Below are 16,111 nucleotides of genomic sequence, written 5' to 3' on the forward strand. Positions count from 1 at the left end.
CTTCAGTGTTTGTAACAGCAAAACAAAACCCAAACAAAACTACCCATGAATGTAGAGATGGGTTAAAAATGACACACGGGGTGGGGGTAGGGCTCAGTGGTAGAGCGAATGCTTAGCCTCCCAGGTACCTCCATTAAAAAAAAAAAAAAAAAAGACAGTACATCCTTATGATGTACTATTTTGCAGCTATTAAAAGACTTAATTTTCACTCTACCTTTTCTATACTTGTTAAATGTTGTTATACTTTGTGAATTTGTTAAATGTTAAAAATAATCATGTAAATTTTCACAGTATGTTAAGTAAAATGTAGGTTAAAAACTTAAGCAGAAACATATATTATTTTAAGACATACATGTACAGAAAAAGATTCAAAAGGTATATACATCAGGTTATTAATATGGCAGTATTATAGGTCTTTCTGAATTTCTCAAACTCTAAGGAAAAAATTAAGAATCAAGTCTGAAAAGTAAAAAACTGAATTTGCCTAAAAGCAGATAACGGATGATTAATTTCAAGGAAGCGGTGAGGATACTGTCTGAGGATAAAGACAAGAAGTTGTGGGAGAGGGCTACTAGTTCTTTTGACAAAATGAACCCTAACTTAACAGAGAGTCTCTCCTGGTTGAGAAGAGAATTCAACACTTCTCAACTAGCCCTGACTTCGGGCTTCTGTGTTTGTCTTTTCATTGTCCAGTTTTAGTAAGAATATTGCTAACTTGGTTTAGTTAGAATCTCTCACCCTCGGTATCTGATCAGGTTTCTCATCCCCCCCATCTTCTGGGTCTAATCACCTTCATCTGCCTTGAGCAGGAATTCTGGCAGGTAAGTTTAACTAGAATTCCCCTTACCCTGGTGTTTCCTTGGTGATAGTTCACTGACCCCCCCCCCCCATTCTTCGGCTATAAATTCCCACTTTTCCTTGTTGTATTTGGAGTTGAGTCCAATCTCCATACCCCCCACCCCAACTGCAGAGTCCCATTGCTGCGGTCCCCACACCTATTGCAGTGGTTCTTAATGAAGTCTGCCTGACTGTTCTTTAACAAGGGCTATTTCCATTTTTTCTTTAACATACATGGCCATAAATCTACCATGTCATTAGCTCAGATTATTAAGGTACACAAATAATGTATTTGCTTTCACACACGTGTGTATGTAAAGACAGTCCATAAAAAAATCATCCATACCTATTTTCATAACTATAGGTATAAAAGAACAAATGAAACAAGTTATTTTTGTACACTCAGTTTTTTCCCCTATATTCAATATACTGTATATTTTATCCTCTCCCCCCAAAAAGTTCTATTCCAGAAGGAATGGTAAAACCATGTTAACTCCTCCCTTGTGCCAAGGAAAAAACAGACTTAGTTTTAAATAGAAAAATGTTGGTTTAGAATGAGGGTAGGGAAGTTGATATTTATATAAAGACCTATTTAAAAAAATTATGTCTAGAATGAAAGAAATTAAGAATTATCAGTATAAAATTATTTTATCCTTTGTAACTCCAATCCAAAATTAAGTAAAGCTATGGAATTGTGTTTAAGTAGATGACATCGAAGGGATGTGTCCCAAATTTCCATTTCACCATTGACTATCCAGGGGGAGCCGACTGGAAGGCCAGGACGGCAGGCTAGCCCCTGAAGGAGGGAAGTAACCCTTGAGTGTCTCCCAGGGACTAGGGAAGGTCAGGAGAGAAGGGGGAGGACGATCAGCCACAGCCACCTCGAACCTCTTCAGAACCTCCTCAGAAGATTGGAAGAAAGAAGAAATGGAATACATAAGAGAATTGTAAAGCTGGGAAAAACTTTAGAGATGAGAAAAGTAAGGCCCAAGGAAGATATACAAATTGAGGCAATAAAAAGCAGTCAAAAGGAAGTATGTCGGAAAATGAGGTTCTGGTTGTTTTAGAGTGGTTCCTGAACGCCATGATTATGGAAGCCAATCAAAACTTTCTTGGGTGATAACAATCTCATACTCCACTTCCCCCATAAACCACTAAAAGTATTCAAAATTCCACTATTTCATTTTTTTAAAAGGCCTCCCAGGACGAGACAGAAATCCTTTGATAGGCCAAATAGTCCCTTGAAAAATGTTCACTTTAACTACGATGATGTCAGAGATTTATTAAGCTATGATCCTTTTCCTGTGTGATGTTTTAAACTACTTATGAATTAAATCATACGTGCCGTATACAACTTAAGTTAACGTGGAAGTCCTTTTCAAGGCAGCTTACTCTGTGATCTGGCCAGTTTAGAAGTATTAGCAGGGCCTGAAGGAAACAAACCATGATTTTTTTCCACTGACATTCTCTGCTTTTCCATTTATAACCCAGTTGATCCTTAACAACACACCATACTTACTTTGCCTTCCCCAGTAGGACTTTTCTTGTCTGACGAGCTTCCTATTTTATGTCAGCTTTACAGCCTTTGATCATTTTATTCTTGGTTCCTGGCATACCAGAATGCCATGGGAATAAGCTCTGTGAGACAGAAAACAAACACCACTATCATGAATAGCCATCTAAATGACCTGAGTTCAGTGTAACTGTTTCCCGATCTCTGCATAGGAAAACTGTAATTTTCTGTGGGATTAGAGCCAGTAACTAACTGCTTATATTCTTTTTTCCAGCAAGAGGAAGAAAGGGGATACATAGTTTGAAAAGCACCATAGACCCTGAGATACGGGTGCAGATTCCATGGCATCTGTTTACAGAAATCCTGCTCACACTGCCACCCACAGGGTCCGAGTCTAAACTGGTAGTTCTCAAACTGTTTCATTTCAGGACTTTTTGACACTTGTTGCATGTTAACATAAGTAACATTTTTTAAAGTGAAAAACTGCTTTATTTTCTCCAAACAGAAAAAACTAAATGAGCAGAGTGGCACTATTTTACACTTCACAAGTGGCTTTAGTGTCTGGCACAACAGCAGGTGAATTCTCCATAAAATCAGTGGCGGTATCACACATCATGTAGTTTTTGGAAAACCCGCTGTACATTCATGACAGTTTAAGAGTGAAAAAAGGTAAGTAACTTCATAGCATTATTACAATCAAATAGTTGTGTTACGTAATCTCAGAAAAGTTTAACAAAACCATCTGCAGTAAACAATGGGAAGAGGGGATGAACACAGTTACCATTCTGGTCCACTGTTAACACAGAAAATGAGATTAGCACTGTAGATGGACTTCCTGAGCAGAGAGAGCCTATGGGAGAAATAATGTACTGAGCCTTGTCCAGGGGTTTTACATACCTCTTACCTAATCCTTACAGCAATCATGAAAGGTATATAGGACTTTTCCCCATGAGGAAATGCTCGGGGGTTAACAAGCACATTTCCCTAGGATGCATGACTGGTAAGTGCCGAAGCTGAAGTTCAACCTCAGGTCTGATCTCAAAGCTTACTGTCTTCAGTAAGTCACAATTATGGCTCAGCTCACTACTGGAAATGTAGAAAGGGACCCAATAAATATATATGTGAAAGAGCTTTCCAAATAAGAGTGATTGCTGGTACTCAAAGGATCATAACTAAGTAACTGATCTATTTGGGTAAATGATTTTATTCCTCCAAAATGTAAATATAAATAAAAATTTCAAAATGTGATCCTTGCTTCATGGTAGGTCAAAATTCAGTGGAAAAAAATGTCATTCAACTCTGACAGCCTTTAAAGAAACATGTTTTGTTCATTTACAAAGTATAATTGATTCAGTATAGGAAATTAAAATACAGAAAACAGGTTTTTAATTTTAAAATAGGTAATATAATTTATATTGTATAAATTCAAGTTACAGAAGTATATACAGTGAAAATTATTTACCCACCCACTCTTTCAACACCCCTCACCCCTACTCATCACTATCCAAGTCCAGTTTCCTTCCATAGATAAAACCACTGTTACCAGATCTTACAGATTTTTCAGATATTCTAAAACAAGGTTTAAAAAAAATTTTTTTAATTCGATGTTGTTAAGAACTAGCAAGGGATTCTTGATCTGCCCTTTCCCAGGTCTCCCTTATATACTAATAAAATCAGGTAATAGTTGCAAGGATAGAATACAACAAAATAGGAATCAATGATTGGTCAGACCATAGGGAGTTTCCACCAACCCAAACGTAAGGTTGGCCATAGAGGTCAGTGGGGCCAGGCAGGAAGACAGATATAGCAATTATCTAAAAGTAGGTGATTTTTAATTTTTTTCCTGAGGTACAGAATTATGCTCACTCACAGCTACTCCTCCTCTGCTTCTAGGCCCAATGGAAGATTTTAGTTCTTTGACCTTTACAGTGAGGTAGGCCCATGTGGCTATTTTTGGCTGAAGGGCTATGAGGACAAAGCATTTAATTACAGATGAGAGCCCCTTCAGTGTTCTCTTCCCCTGCCACAGGGAACGTAGAGGCCATGTGCTCCATCCAGAAGGTACAGTTCAAGGTAGTGGAATCTCTTGTCAACCTAGGCCCCTGAGTGACTGTGGAGCAGTGGAGCAACGCCCCTGATGACTCAGAATGGATGTACAGTGTAAGCAAGAAATAAAAGTTTGCTGTATCAAGCTGCAACGATTCTGTGGTTATATGTTATGGTCTATCATGACATACACAATTCCTTATAATTTACTGTACATCCGTTAACATTTCTTTCACAGCATGTATTATATTAGAATTTATAAAAGCTATAGTAGAAAAAACTTTGAAAAGCAACCATGCAAATACATATATTAAAAAAAGCAAAAGCAAAATTCAGTTTTAATTTATACTACATTAATTGCTTTTTCATTGTGTTCTGATATTCTTATATTTACTTATATTGGAAAAGAAGGTCTTGATTCAGTGACCTAAGTTTCCACCTTAAGAAAAAGAAGAGTGTATTAAACCCAAAGTATGCTAAAAGAAGCGTATAATAAAGAGTAGAAAACAATGAAAATTTTAAAACAAAAATAATGAACCAAAAGTTGGTTCTTTGGGAAAAAAAAAACAAACCCAATCAAATTGTAAACCTCCAACCAAACTGAGAAAGAACTTACCAAAATTAGGAATGAGAAACCTCACTACAGACCCTACAAATATTAAAAAGATAATAGGGGACTATTACGAATAATTTTATTCCAATAAATGAGACAACTGTGATTAAACAAAAATTTCTGGAAAGACACTGACTACCAAAACTAATTCAAAAAGATCCCTAAAAATCCCTATTAAAGAGACTGATTTTATACTTAAAAACCTTTCCACAAAGAAAATGGTAGGCTAGGTTCAGATGTCTTCATTGATGAATTCTACCAGACACTTAGGGAAGAGATACCAAATTTAAGGAGAACAGAAGAAACACTTTCCAGTTCATTGTTCAAGACCAGAATTACCCTTATAACCAAACCAAAGACATTTCAAAAAAAAATTGTAAAACAACATTCCTCAAGAACACAGAGGCAAAAATCCTTAACAAAAATATGTGAAATTAAATCCATTAATATATAAAAGGAATAATATATCCTAATACATCACAGCTAATGCAAGCTTGGTTTAACATTAGAAAATCAATGTAATTCATCAGGTTAACAGAATAAAAGAGAAAAACTATATGATCATCTGAACAGATGTAGAAAAAACATTTAACAAAATCCAACGTGATTTTTAAAAAAATTCACAGAAACAAAAAAACAGAAGGGAATTTCCCAACCAGATAGAAAGCATCCATGAAAAACCTGCATCTAACCTCATGCCGATGAAGGAGTGGCCACTTACCCCCTAAAATCAGGACAAATACAAGGATGTTCACCCTCCAGTGCTCCTCAACATTTTATTAGAGGTCCTAGCCAGCGCAGTAAGGCATTAACAAGAAATAAAAGGCAAGTAAACTGGAAAGAAGAGTCTAATCATGCGTGTGACGTGATCATGTGCTTTGAAAGTGTGCAATAAAAGCTATTAAAAGTAACCAGTGAATTTGGCCACGTTAAAGGTTAATTTTTTAAAAACTGTATTTCTATACACCAATGACAAATAACTGGAAAATGAAATAGCATGTCACAGCATCAAAAGTATGAGACGCTTAGGGATACATTTGAGAAAGCACATGCAAGCATTCTGAAAATTTATAACATTGTAGAAGGAAATTAAAGAAGTCTAAATTAATGAAGACATACAAGGGACTGTAAGACTCAGCAAGTTTTTTGTGGAAATTGGCAAGCTGATTCTACAATTTATAGGGGAATGTAAATTTGGCAGAGCCAAAATAATTTTTAAGAACAACAGAGTTGGTGAACTTACACTACTTGATTTTAAGACTTGCTATAAAAAGTACAGAAATAAAATAAGTATTAGCATAAGGACAGTCCTATAAATCAATGGAACAGAAGAGAATATAGAAGCAGATCCACCCACTTATGGCCAATTGATTTTAAACAAAAGTGCAAGGTAATTCAATGGGGCAAAGGATAGTGTTCTCTAAAAATAGTGCTAGAAAGTGGATATCCATGTGGGAAAAATTAACCTTAACCCTTACCTCAAACCATACACAAAAATAAACTCAAAATGGATTATAAGACTAAAATGTAGAAGTGAAACTGAAGTTTTCAGAAGCCAACAGGAGAAAATCTTTATGATCCTAGGTGCATGTATCCATTTCCTAGGGCTGCCAGAACAAATTACCATTCGGTGGCTCAAGATAACAAATTTATTTTCTCACAGTTCTGGAGACCAGAAGTCTGAAGTCAAGGTGCCAGCAGAGCCATGCTCCCCTTTTTTTTGTTTTCGTTTTTATTCTTTAATAGAAATAACAGTTGATTTACAATGTTGTGTTACTTCCATGTGTACAGCATAGTGATTTAGGTACACATATGTTATTTTTATTATAGGTTATTACAAGATATTGAATATAGTTCCCTGTGCTATACAGTAGGACCTTATTTATCTATTTTGTATATAGTAGTTTGTATCTGCTAATCCCAAACTCCTAATTTATCCTTCCCACCCCTTTCCCCCTTTGGTAACTATAAGTTTGTTTTCTATGTCTGTGAGTCTGTTTTATAAATAACTACATTTGTGCAATATTTTTAGATTCCACATTTAAGTAATATCATGTGATATTTGCCTTTCTGACTTACTTCACTTAGTATGATCATCTCTAGGTCCATCCATGTTGCTGCAAATGATATTTCTTTCTTTTTTATGAATGACTAGTATTCCATTGTATATATATATATACATCACATCTTCTTTATCCAGTCTGCTGTCCAGGATGGACATTTAGGATGCTTCTGTGTCTTAGCTATTGTAAATAGTGCTGCTGTGAACATTGAGGTGCTTGTATCTTTTCAAATTAGAGTTTTCTCTGGATAGATGCCCAGGAGTGGGATTTTTGGATCATATGGTAAGTCTGTTTTTAGTTGTTTCAGGAAATCTCCATACAGTCCTCAAAAGTGGCTACACCAAATTACATTCCCACCAACAGTGTGGGAGCTTTCCCTTTTCTCCACACCCTCCCCAACATTTATCTTTTGTGAGCCATTCTCCCTTTGAAAGCTCTAGAGAAGCATCTTTCCTTGCCTCTTCCAGCTTCTGGTGGCTCCTGGCATCCCTTGGCTTGTAAGAAGGTAGCACCTATCTCTGCCTCCATCTTTACACAGCCTTCTCCCTTGTGTGTGTTCTTTTCTCTTTTTGTAGGAACACTGGTCACTAGATTTAGGGCCCACTCTAATTCGGTAAGACCTTACCTTAATTACATCTGCAAAGGCCTATTTCCAAATAAAGTCACATTCCAGGTGGACAAGAATTTGGGGGGGACATTAGTCACCCACTGTAAGTGGGCATAGCTTTCTTAGGACATGCACATGTGCTCATGCACATACACAAATTGATAAACTGGGCTTTATTTAAAAAGAAAAAGATACCTCTCTTTGAAAGCATAGTTAAGAAAACGAAAAGGCAAGCTACAGATGGGGAGAAAATACAATAAATATCTGACCAGTGACCTGGACTCAGAATATGAACGGATTCTTACAGCTCAGTAAGACAATTAGCCCACTAGAAAAATGGGCAAAAGATTTGAACAGACACATCGGGGAAATGGAAACCACAATGAGATACTGCTGCATACCCACTGGAGTGGCTAAAATGTGAAAGACTGACAACACATGTGTTGACAAGGAAGTAGAACAACAAGACCTCTCAGACGCTGCTTAACGGCCTGGAGGTTAAACATTCAATGACCCTTGCATCCAGGAGTCCTACCCCTAGGTGTTTACCCAAGAGAAATGAAAACACATGTCCACAAAAAGACTTATACACAAATACATAGAGCAGTTTGATTCGCCATGGCTCCAAACTCCATGTATTCAATAGGAGGATGGATAAATAAACTGTCGTCTACCCATACAGTGGAATACTTCTCAGCAATAAAGAGGAATAAGGTACCTGCTACACAGGGACAAGTCTCGAAAACACGCTGAACAAAAACAACCTGACACACAGAATGCAGGCTGTATGATTCCAGTTGTATGGAATTCTAGAACAGCAGAACTAATCTGAGGGCCAGAAACCTAGGGCCAGGTTGGGGCAGAGGCACTGGGGAACTTTTTGCAGAGATGAAAATGTTCTATGTTTGGACTGGGGTGGTGGTTCAATAAAAGTATACATTTTTCAAAATTCAAAGTGAATATGGAAAACGAGTGTGTTATATTAATTTATTTTAAGGCTGTTAATCTCACAGTACTGAATTTAAAAGTAAAAACCTGGAATTAATTTAAATATCCAACAATAGGAAGTTGGCTACATAAATTATGACACAACCTCCAATGAAGCTGCTGCTCTTTTTCCAAGAAGACAGGAGCAGGAGCATAAGCATCACCTCCGAGCTTATTATAAACACCAAATCTCAGGCTCAACTTGGACCTCTCAAATCTACGTTTTTAGTAGAATCTTCAGATGAATCATATATACTGATAATAGACTAAAGGATGCCAGCAATGCAGAAAGCACAGCCTCAACCTACTTTACACCTCAGGGCCCTCAAAAGGCTCAGGAATTGTTGGTTCAGGTAACTCTGAAAGGGATGCAAAAAAAGATGGGGATAAAAACAGGAGGATTGGTTGCAAATGAAACAGATTCCAGATCCCCTCCCCAGCTCAATGCAACAGGTGACTGCCTCTCCCCAGCTAGGAAATAAGGATGGAGATCTCGTCCTCCGGCAAGGGTAAAACAGTCTCTAAACTGTGGCAAGAGTTGAGGATGGAGGGGTACCATGCTGAAAACAGAGATGGAGTAAAAACTCACATATTAAAAATGGAGACCTCTCCAGCCTTCTTTTCCCCACTTGGGTTTCAGGAATACCATTATTACAAAACATAGAAATCCAAAAATCCTTCTCTAGGGGTCAGACCAGAAGAAATATCTAAAGACATTGAGTCTTTCCTAATGAAACATTCTGGATAACACCCTGTTTAGAAGTATGACTAGATGCCCAAAGATTCCCAGACATTGGAAGAAAATCTCTACTATAAAAAGTCAAAACCACAAAAATTAAAAAGAAAACTTGGAAGAGACACAATGCTAGAAAAAAACATTATTTAGAAGTTCCACTGTTTTCAGGAAGAATATACTGCATCCATGAAACAAGAATAGGAGGCTTTTTAAAAGAACACAGAAAATAAGAAATCACTCTGGCAAAATAAAAGTATTTTTCGCAGAAATGTTAAGCTGAACCGAAGAGTGAGAATATAAAGTTCAGGAAATTTCCCAGAAAATGCAGAACAAGAAGATAAGAAAATAGAGAACCAATCAAGCAGGTACAAAATCTGAATAATGGGAGTCACAGAAGAAGAACGGGAGAGAAAGAAATCAAGGAAGAAAAGGCTATAATATTGTCTAGAACTGAAGGTTTTTTAAGGCTGAAAACCTTCCACCTTGATGGAAGAAAACAGACTCATACTGAGGCATGTCAGAGATTTCTAAACAAAGATAACAAAGAGATGACCAGTTTCCCAAGAGGAAAAAAGACCCAAAACAGGTTTTATATAAAGAATTAAGAGACTTGGAATGGATATAATGAAAACAGGTAAATTAAGGGAAAGAATAAAACACTTACCATGCCTCATATGAGACATACCACTGGGTAACCACGCAGTAAGGAGGGGAAGCATCTCTTCAAAGAGTGTGCCAAATTACAAATGAAAAATACATTGTAGACTTAGAATTCCACTCCTGAATTAACAGATGTAGGCATTAAGCACCTACTGCCATCATCATAACAGGAGAGAAACCAGACATTTTGTGCCTCCCACAGGCTGAATCTGAGTCTGATCAAATCTCTGGATCCAATTGCCAATTTGCAAGAAATGCAGAGGACACCAAATTGGAAACAATCCAGATTTCTATCAGTGAGTGAATGGATAAACAAAACAGTGGTATATCCATGCAATGGAACACTACTCAGCAATAAAAAGGAAGGACTATCAATACATGTAACAACACAGAACCTCAAAATTATTACACTGAGTAAGAGGGGCTGGGCAAAAAAACAATGAATGCTGCATGATTCCACTTACATAAAATCTTAGAAAATATGAACTCACCTAGAATGACAGAAAGCAGATCCTTAGTTGTGGAGGAGATAGGGAGGAGAGGAGGGAGAAATTACAAAGGGGCACAAGGAACTTTAGGGGTAATAAATGTATTCACTATCGTGATGGTGGTGGTGTGTTCATGGGTGTAGATGCGGCAAAAGGTATCACAGTGTACACATTAAATATATGTGGTTTACTGTATGTCAACTACACTTCAATAAAACTTTTTATCTATTTTAGGGGGAAAGTAATATTTATTATCATTTTTTTTTATTTAACAGAGGTACTGGGGATCGAACCCATGACTTTGTGCATGCTAAGCATGCGCTCTACCACTGTGCTGTACCCTCCCTCCGATAAATCTATTTTTAAACAAGGAAATAAATACAGAGGAGCGCAGGACACAACGAGTTTCACCATGAGTGTGCAGTCAGCAAAGGTCTTCATGGAAAACTAAAGGTCCAGTGGTCCAGTTTTTGAATAGAGGAATGGAGAAGTGATCTATGGATTAAAAGACTTAAAAGACACCTCAAATACTTTTTGTGGGGGGAGATTAAAAACTATTTTTTTGTTTGTTTTTTGGGGGGGCAAGCAATTAGGTTTATTTATTTATTTAAACAGAAGTACTGGGGACTGAACCCAGAACTTCGTGCATACTAAGCACGCACTCTAGCACTGCGCTATCCCCTCCCTCTTCAAGTACTTTTTAAAGAAAGGGTAAGACTTAACTAAAGTCCCCAGGGCTACACACTTGGGTGGTAAAACTATTTTTAGAAATGCGAGAGAGAGATTACTCGGACTCAAGTTATCTGGGGGAAGGGACTTGCGGAGCAGCAGTCTAGCTCTTTTTCTGAGTGGTAGTTAACCACTGTGTCCACCTTGCAATAATTCATTAAGCTATGTATTTTTGATGTATACGTGTGTGTGTATAATCAGCATGGGGTCAGGCTCCTCAGCATCACTAGAACCCAAAGATACCTTTAACTCTAAGAAACTGTGAAGTTCAACCAAATAACAGCACTTCCTGGCATAAAAACCATATGTGAAATCAAAAGAAAACAACAAACTGGGGGAAAAAAACAGTACAAAATATTAATCTCCCTATAAAAAACCTCTTAGAAATCAAACAGGAAAAAGATCAAAAGCCCAAGAGTAACACAGTAAAATGAACAAAATATGAAGAGACAATTCACAAAAAGGGAAAATGGGCTATTAAATATATGAGAAGATGGTCAGCATCACTCGTAAAAAGAAAACCAGAAGTTTAAACGTATAACATTTGCCTCTTAAAAGATAGGCGACCCCCAAATTCGTCAGTAGAGCGTATCTGTGAGGCAGGAAAAGCAATTTGACAATGTCTATCAAAATCGCAAACTTACATATATGTCCTTTGAGTCAACACTTCCACTCCTAAGGATTTATCCCATAGATTGACTTGCATGCATGAAAAATGAAGTATTTGTAAGATTATTCATGGAGGCACTTTATAACAACAAAGAAATGGAAACAATCTAAACATCGGTCAATATGGCAACAGTGAAATAAATTATGACACATCCATCCAATGCAATACTATGCAGTTAGTTATCTGTTAAAAATGAGGAAACTCCAAGTACTGATGTGGACATGTCTGAGACACATTGTCAAAGAAAAAAGATACAGAACAGTGCATAGAACACATCACCATTCATGTAAAGGCCGTGAGAAAAAAGATACATTGTCAAAAATGTTCCATATATGCATAAAGAAACCATGGAAAGACACTGAAGAAGTTAGAAACAACTGTTACACATGTAGGAACTTGGCAAGTGGGGTCATGCATGGGATGGAGACTTCAATACCCTTTTCCTACTATTAAAATTCTCCTAACCATGTCAATGTATTAAGTATTCAAAAAATTAAATACACTGAATAAGGGAAAAAGTAAAAAAGTTATCTCCAAATAGGTATAGCTCTTTACTATATGAACTATTTAAGTATTTGGTTTACTTTAAAAAGCTTTTAAGTCTTTAATGAGAAAAATTAATTTCCAATGTAGAATTCTATACCAAGCCAAATTAGATCAATTAATTTAAAGTTAATTAAGTATAGATATAAAACAAAGCCACTTTTAGATATGTGACATCTCAAAAATATCTGCATTACACAAAGGTCTGAGGAAGCCAACGGAAGGCACGTTTCATCAAACGGAGGGAATAAACTAAGAAAAAGACAGACGTGGGATCCAGGAAATGGGATGAGAAGACAGGAAGAAGGAGCCCCAGTGGGAGAAGACTGTCCACCCAGGGGCAGAGCACACAATCTAAATCAGAGTAGCGCATATGGCTTTGGGGGAAGTTTCTACAGGGAGACGGAAATTCCAGATACCTCTGAGTGTACTTAAAGAGATTTACAGAATAAAGAAGAGTTTGCGGCTGAATTAGTATTAAATATAAAGAAACAAAAAAGAAAAAAGACCACTCAAAGGAAAACAAAAAAGTTGTTTAGAAAGGAAATGTAATAATCGACATTGGTTAGCTGTGGATAGTTTTTGTGGTCATAATTACACAACACTGTGAATGCAACTGATCTAAGCCTAACTGTAACAGTTACATTGATAGGCCAGGTCTGGAGAGGGTTCGTGGGTATGGTGGTGGTGGAGTGGGTCTTGCCAGCAAGGATCAAGGTGGAAGCACCTAGATAATCATTTTCCTTTTAGGAAGTTGACAGGTGAGGATTAAAGTGAAAACCGTTATTAGAAGCCTGTTACCAGAGATAGAGGTAAATCCATCAGCTCAAAGAGCTGAAGTTGCCTGTGGGGAGTAGGTAGAAAAAAAATTTTTCCCCCTCCTGGAATAACCCTTGTGACCCAACTAGATAATCCCTTGAGTTGTCTACCTTTGTTACTTAGGAAAAATTAAAATTATATTTAAATAAAAATTTTTTTAAATTTTATTTTAAAACAAGAGTCTGTATTTCAACACTTTAGGACACACTGCTCCCCAACATTTGGTATGTCTCTTCAGTCAGGATGCTGATGGCATCATACAATCACTGTTAGCCAGATACGGCTTATCACTGCCCATGTGGGAGTGAACTCAGTGGTTTTTCCTGGTGGCTTGACTGTGCAGATATGTTTTGGTCAACTACCATTTAAAGACCACTTGAAGAGTCCTTGGTTGCTGTTTGAAAATTTCTATTGACACCTTCTGGTAAGATCAGGAAGCATCAGAATTTTTGGCTTGGAAGAAAATCCCAGACCTAATAATGGAACTTTTTGTTTTAAACAGCTTTACTGGGATATAATTCACATACCATACAGTTCATCCATTTAAGGTGTAAAATTCAAAGAGTGGAGCACTCCTAAATGCTGTACCACCCAATGCTTTTCATAGCACAGAGGGTGATACTGTGGGGAAAAACAGATTCTGAAGGCTAAACTGACATGTAATTCAGAAAAGCTGGACATTCAACGTGAAGTTCAAGGAAGACCTTAACCAATTTACTTCTTTATACCTTTCTAATTATGCATATACAAAAAAGGTATGACAAAAAAAACTGGCTAAATAAGTCTAAAGGAGCTCTTTCAATAAAGATAACCATTCTAAGTAAAAAAAATACTGCATCATAATTTGGCAGGATATTTCCCTTTTTAGTGATATATAAAATAATGACGTCTTACAACTGATGGAAGGTTAGACTGGATGAAATATGGTAATAAAGCTCAAAAAAATACATTCAAAATTAAGAAAACCTACAGAGATATTATATAACCACTTAAAATAATGTCTTTGAGAACTATTTAATACAATGGAGAACTGTCAATAATATGGAACAGAAAGAAGCAATATAAAAAAACATGTACAGTACAATTCAATTTTGTTTAAAATATGTAGACTGGATGAAAATATACCAAATTTTAAAAATGGTTTTCCTAGGTTATTCCTATACAGGTTAGCCCTATATTTTCTCATTTTTCCTACAATGATTTTTGATTTTATGACTGGATAGCTATTTTTCTAAATAACTACAATACCATTATTTTACTCAGGAAATTAATTAGTAACATAATAATACTATCTAATACACAGTTCATATTAAAATCTCCCCAATTGTCCTAATATTGTCCTTTGTAGCTTAAAAAAAAAATCTGAGATCCAATCAAGGATAACACATTACTTTCACTTGTCACATCATTTCATTCTACTTTAATTTAGAATAGTTCCCTGCCATTTGTTCTTTTTGATCCTTCATGATACTGACATTTTTGCAGACTCTAGGCCAATCATCTTGATTAAGGAGGTGGGTGCCACATTTCTCTATTGTAGGGGTGCCTTCTCCCTTTTGTAATCAGTAAGCAATCTCTAGGGTCATACCTTGAGGCTGCCAGACGATGCTGCTCCCCAGCAAAGTCTCAACGAATAGTTTCAGTATCCATGGCCTGAATCAATCATCATAATGGAAACTGCAACTTAGTGTTTTTTTATAATTCAATGATTCATTCTGTTTTTACCAGCTGACAATTTTTTTTCCCTCAAAATGTATTAGGGATTCATGGGTTTGTTTTTATTCAGTATGCTATAATCCACTGCCACCACTGTTCCTCTGAATAGCTGAATTTTCCCACATTCATCCTATCAGAGTTCCTTCAGCCTGGAACTCTGTCCTCTTGACATGTCCAGTCAGTCATAAGCCACTTGTTTACTTTCTGGCATCTTGTACTTCTGCAGACCCAGAGTTACTTCTTTGTAGGAACCCTAGTTCCTTGTAGTTAAAAAAAAAAAAAAAAAAAAAAAAAGCGTTTAAGAAGCAAAACCTGGGCACAGAGTGTGCCCGTTACTACTGGGGTGTCTGTGTCTAGGCCCTTTTAGTGGGCAGGGCTAGAATGTTTTTCTTTTTTTTAAATCAAGAGCCAATACTGATAACCTCCAATTCAAAGCTAACAACACAGGATTCTTCCTCACCTCATCTCAGTATGTATTTTTATTTCTCTTCTCCCATAGTGAGAAGCTGGTTCCCAGTTACATTAGGATGTTGACCTATTTGGTCTAACTACAATACTTACTAAATAGTTTCCAAGTTACTACACTGATACCATTGCCAACAATTAACCATGTAAATAAAGTGTAACTTTTTTCCCACACCTTTTCCCCTTGACTATATCCCTACTATGGGTATAGAGTCTGAGTATTGTGTTAAAAAGTTACCTGAATTAGTTCTTTTTCCTCTTTATGGTTATGTAATCAATTTGATATACTGTTTTTAAAAAATATTTTTATTAAAGTATAGTCAGTTTACAATGTGTCAATTTCTGGTGTACAGCACAATGCTTCAGTCATATAGGAACATATATATATTCATTTTCCTATTTTTTTTTCATTTCATTCTAAGTTACTATAAGATATTGAATTTGGTCCCCTGTGCTATACAGTATAAGCTTGCTGTTTATCTATTTTAAGTATATTAGTATCTGCAAATCTTGAACTCCCAATTTATCCCTTCCCACCCTCTTTCCCACCTGGTAACCCTAAGTTTGTTTTCTCTGTCTGTGAGTCTGTTTCTATTTTGTAAATAAGTTAGTTTTTTTT

General features: G+C 36.5%; 1 protein-coding gene across 2 annotated transcripts in view; it reads right to left on the reverse strand.

Moving 5' to 3' along the window:
* Nucleotides 1-16,111, reverse strand: part of GPR160 (G protein-coupled receptor 160) — a 36,748-nt gene that overhangs the window by 4,802 nt on the left and 15,835 nt on the right. For both annotated transcript variants that reach the window (XM_045514580.2, XM_045514583.2), the window contains one exon: nt 2,357-2,475. The gene's annotated coding sequence lies outside the window, so the exon portion shown is untranslated. The remainder of the gene's footprint in view (nt 1-2,356; nt 2,476-16,111) is intronic.

Source organism: Camelus bactrianus, chromosome 1 (genome assembly GCF_048773025.1).
Source record: "Camelus bactrianus isolate YW-2024 breed Bactrian camel chromosome 1, ASM4877302v1, whole genome shotgun sequence".
Classification (NCBI taxonomy): domain Eukaryota; kingdom Metazoa; phylum Chordata; class Mammalia; order Artiodactyla; family Camelidae; genus Camelus; species Camelus bactrianus.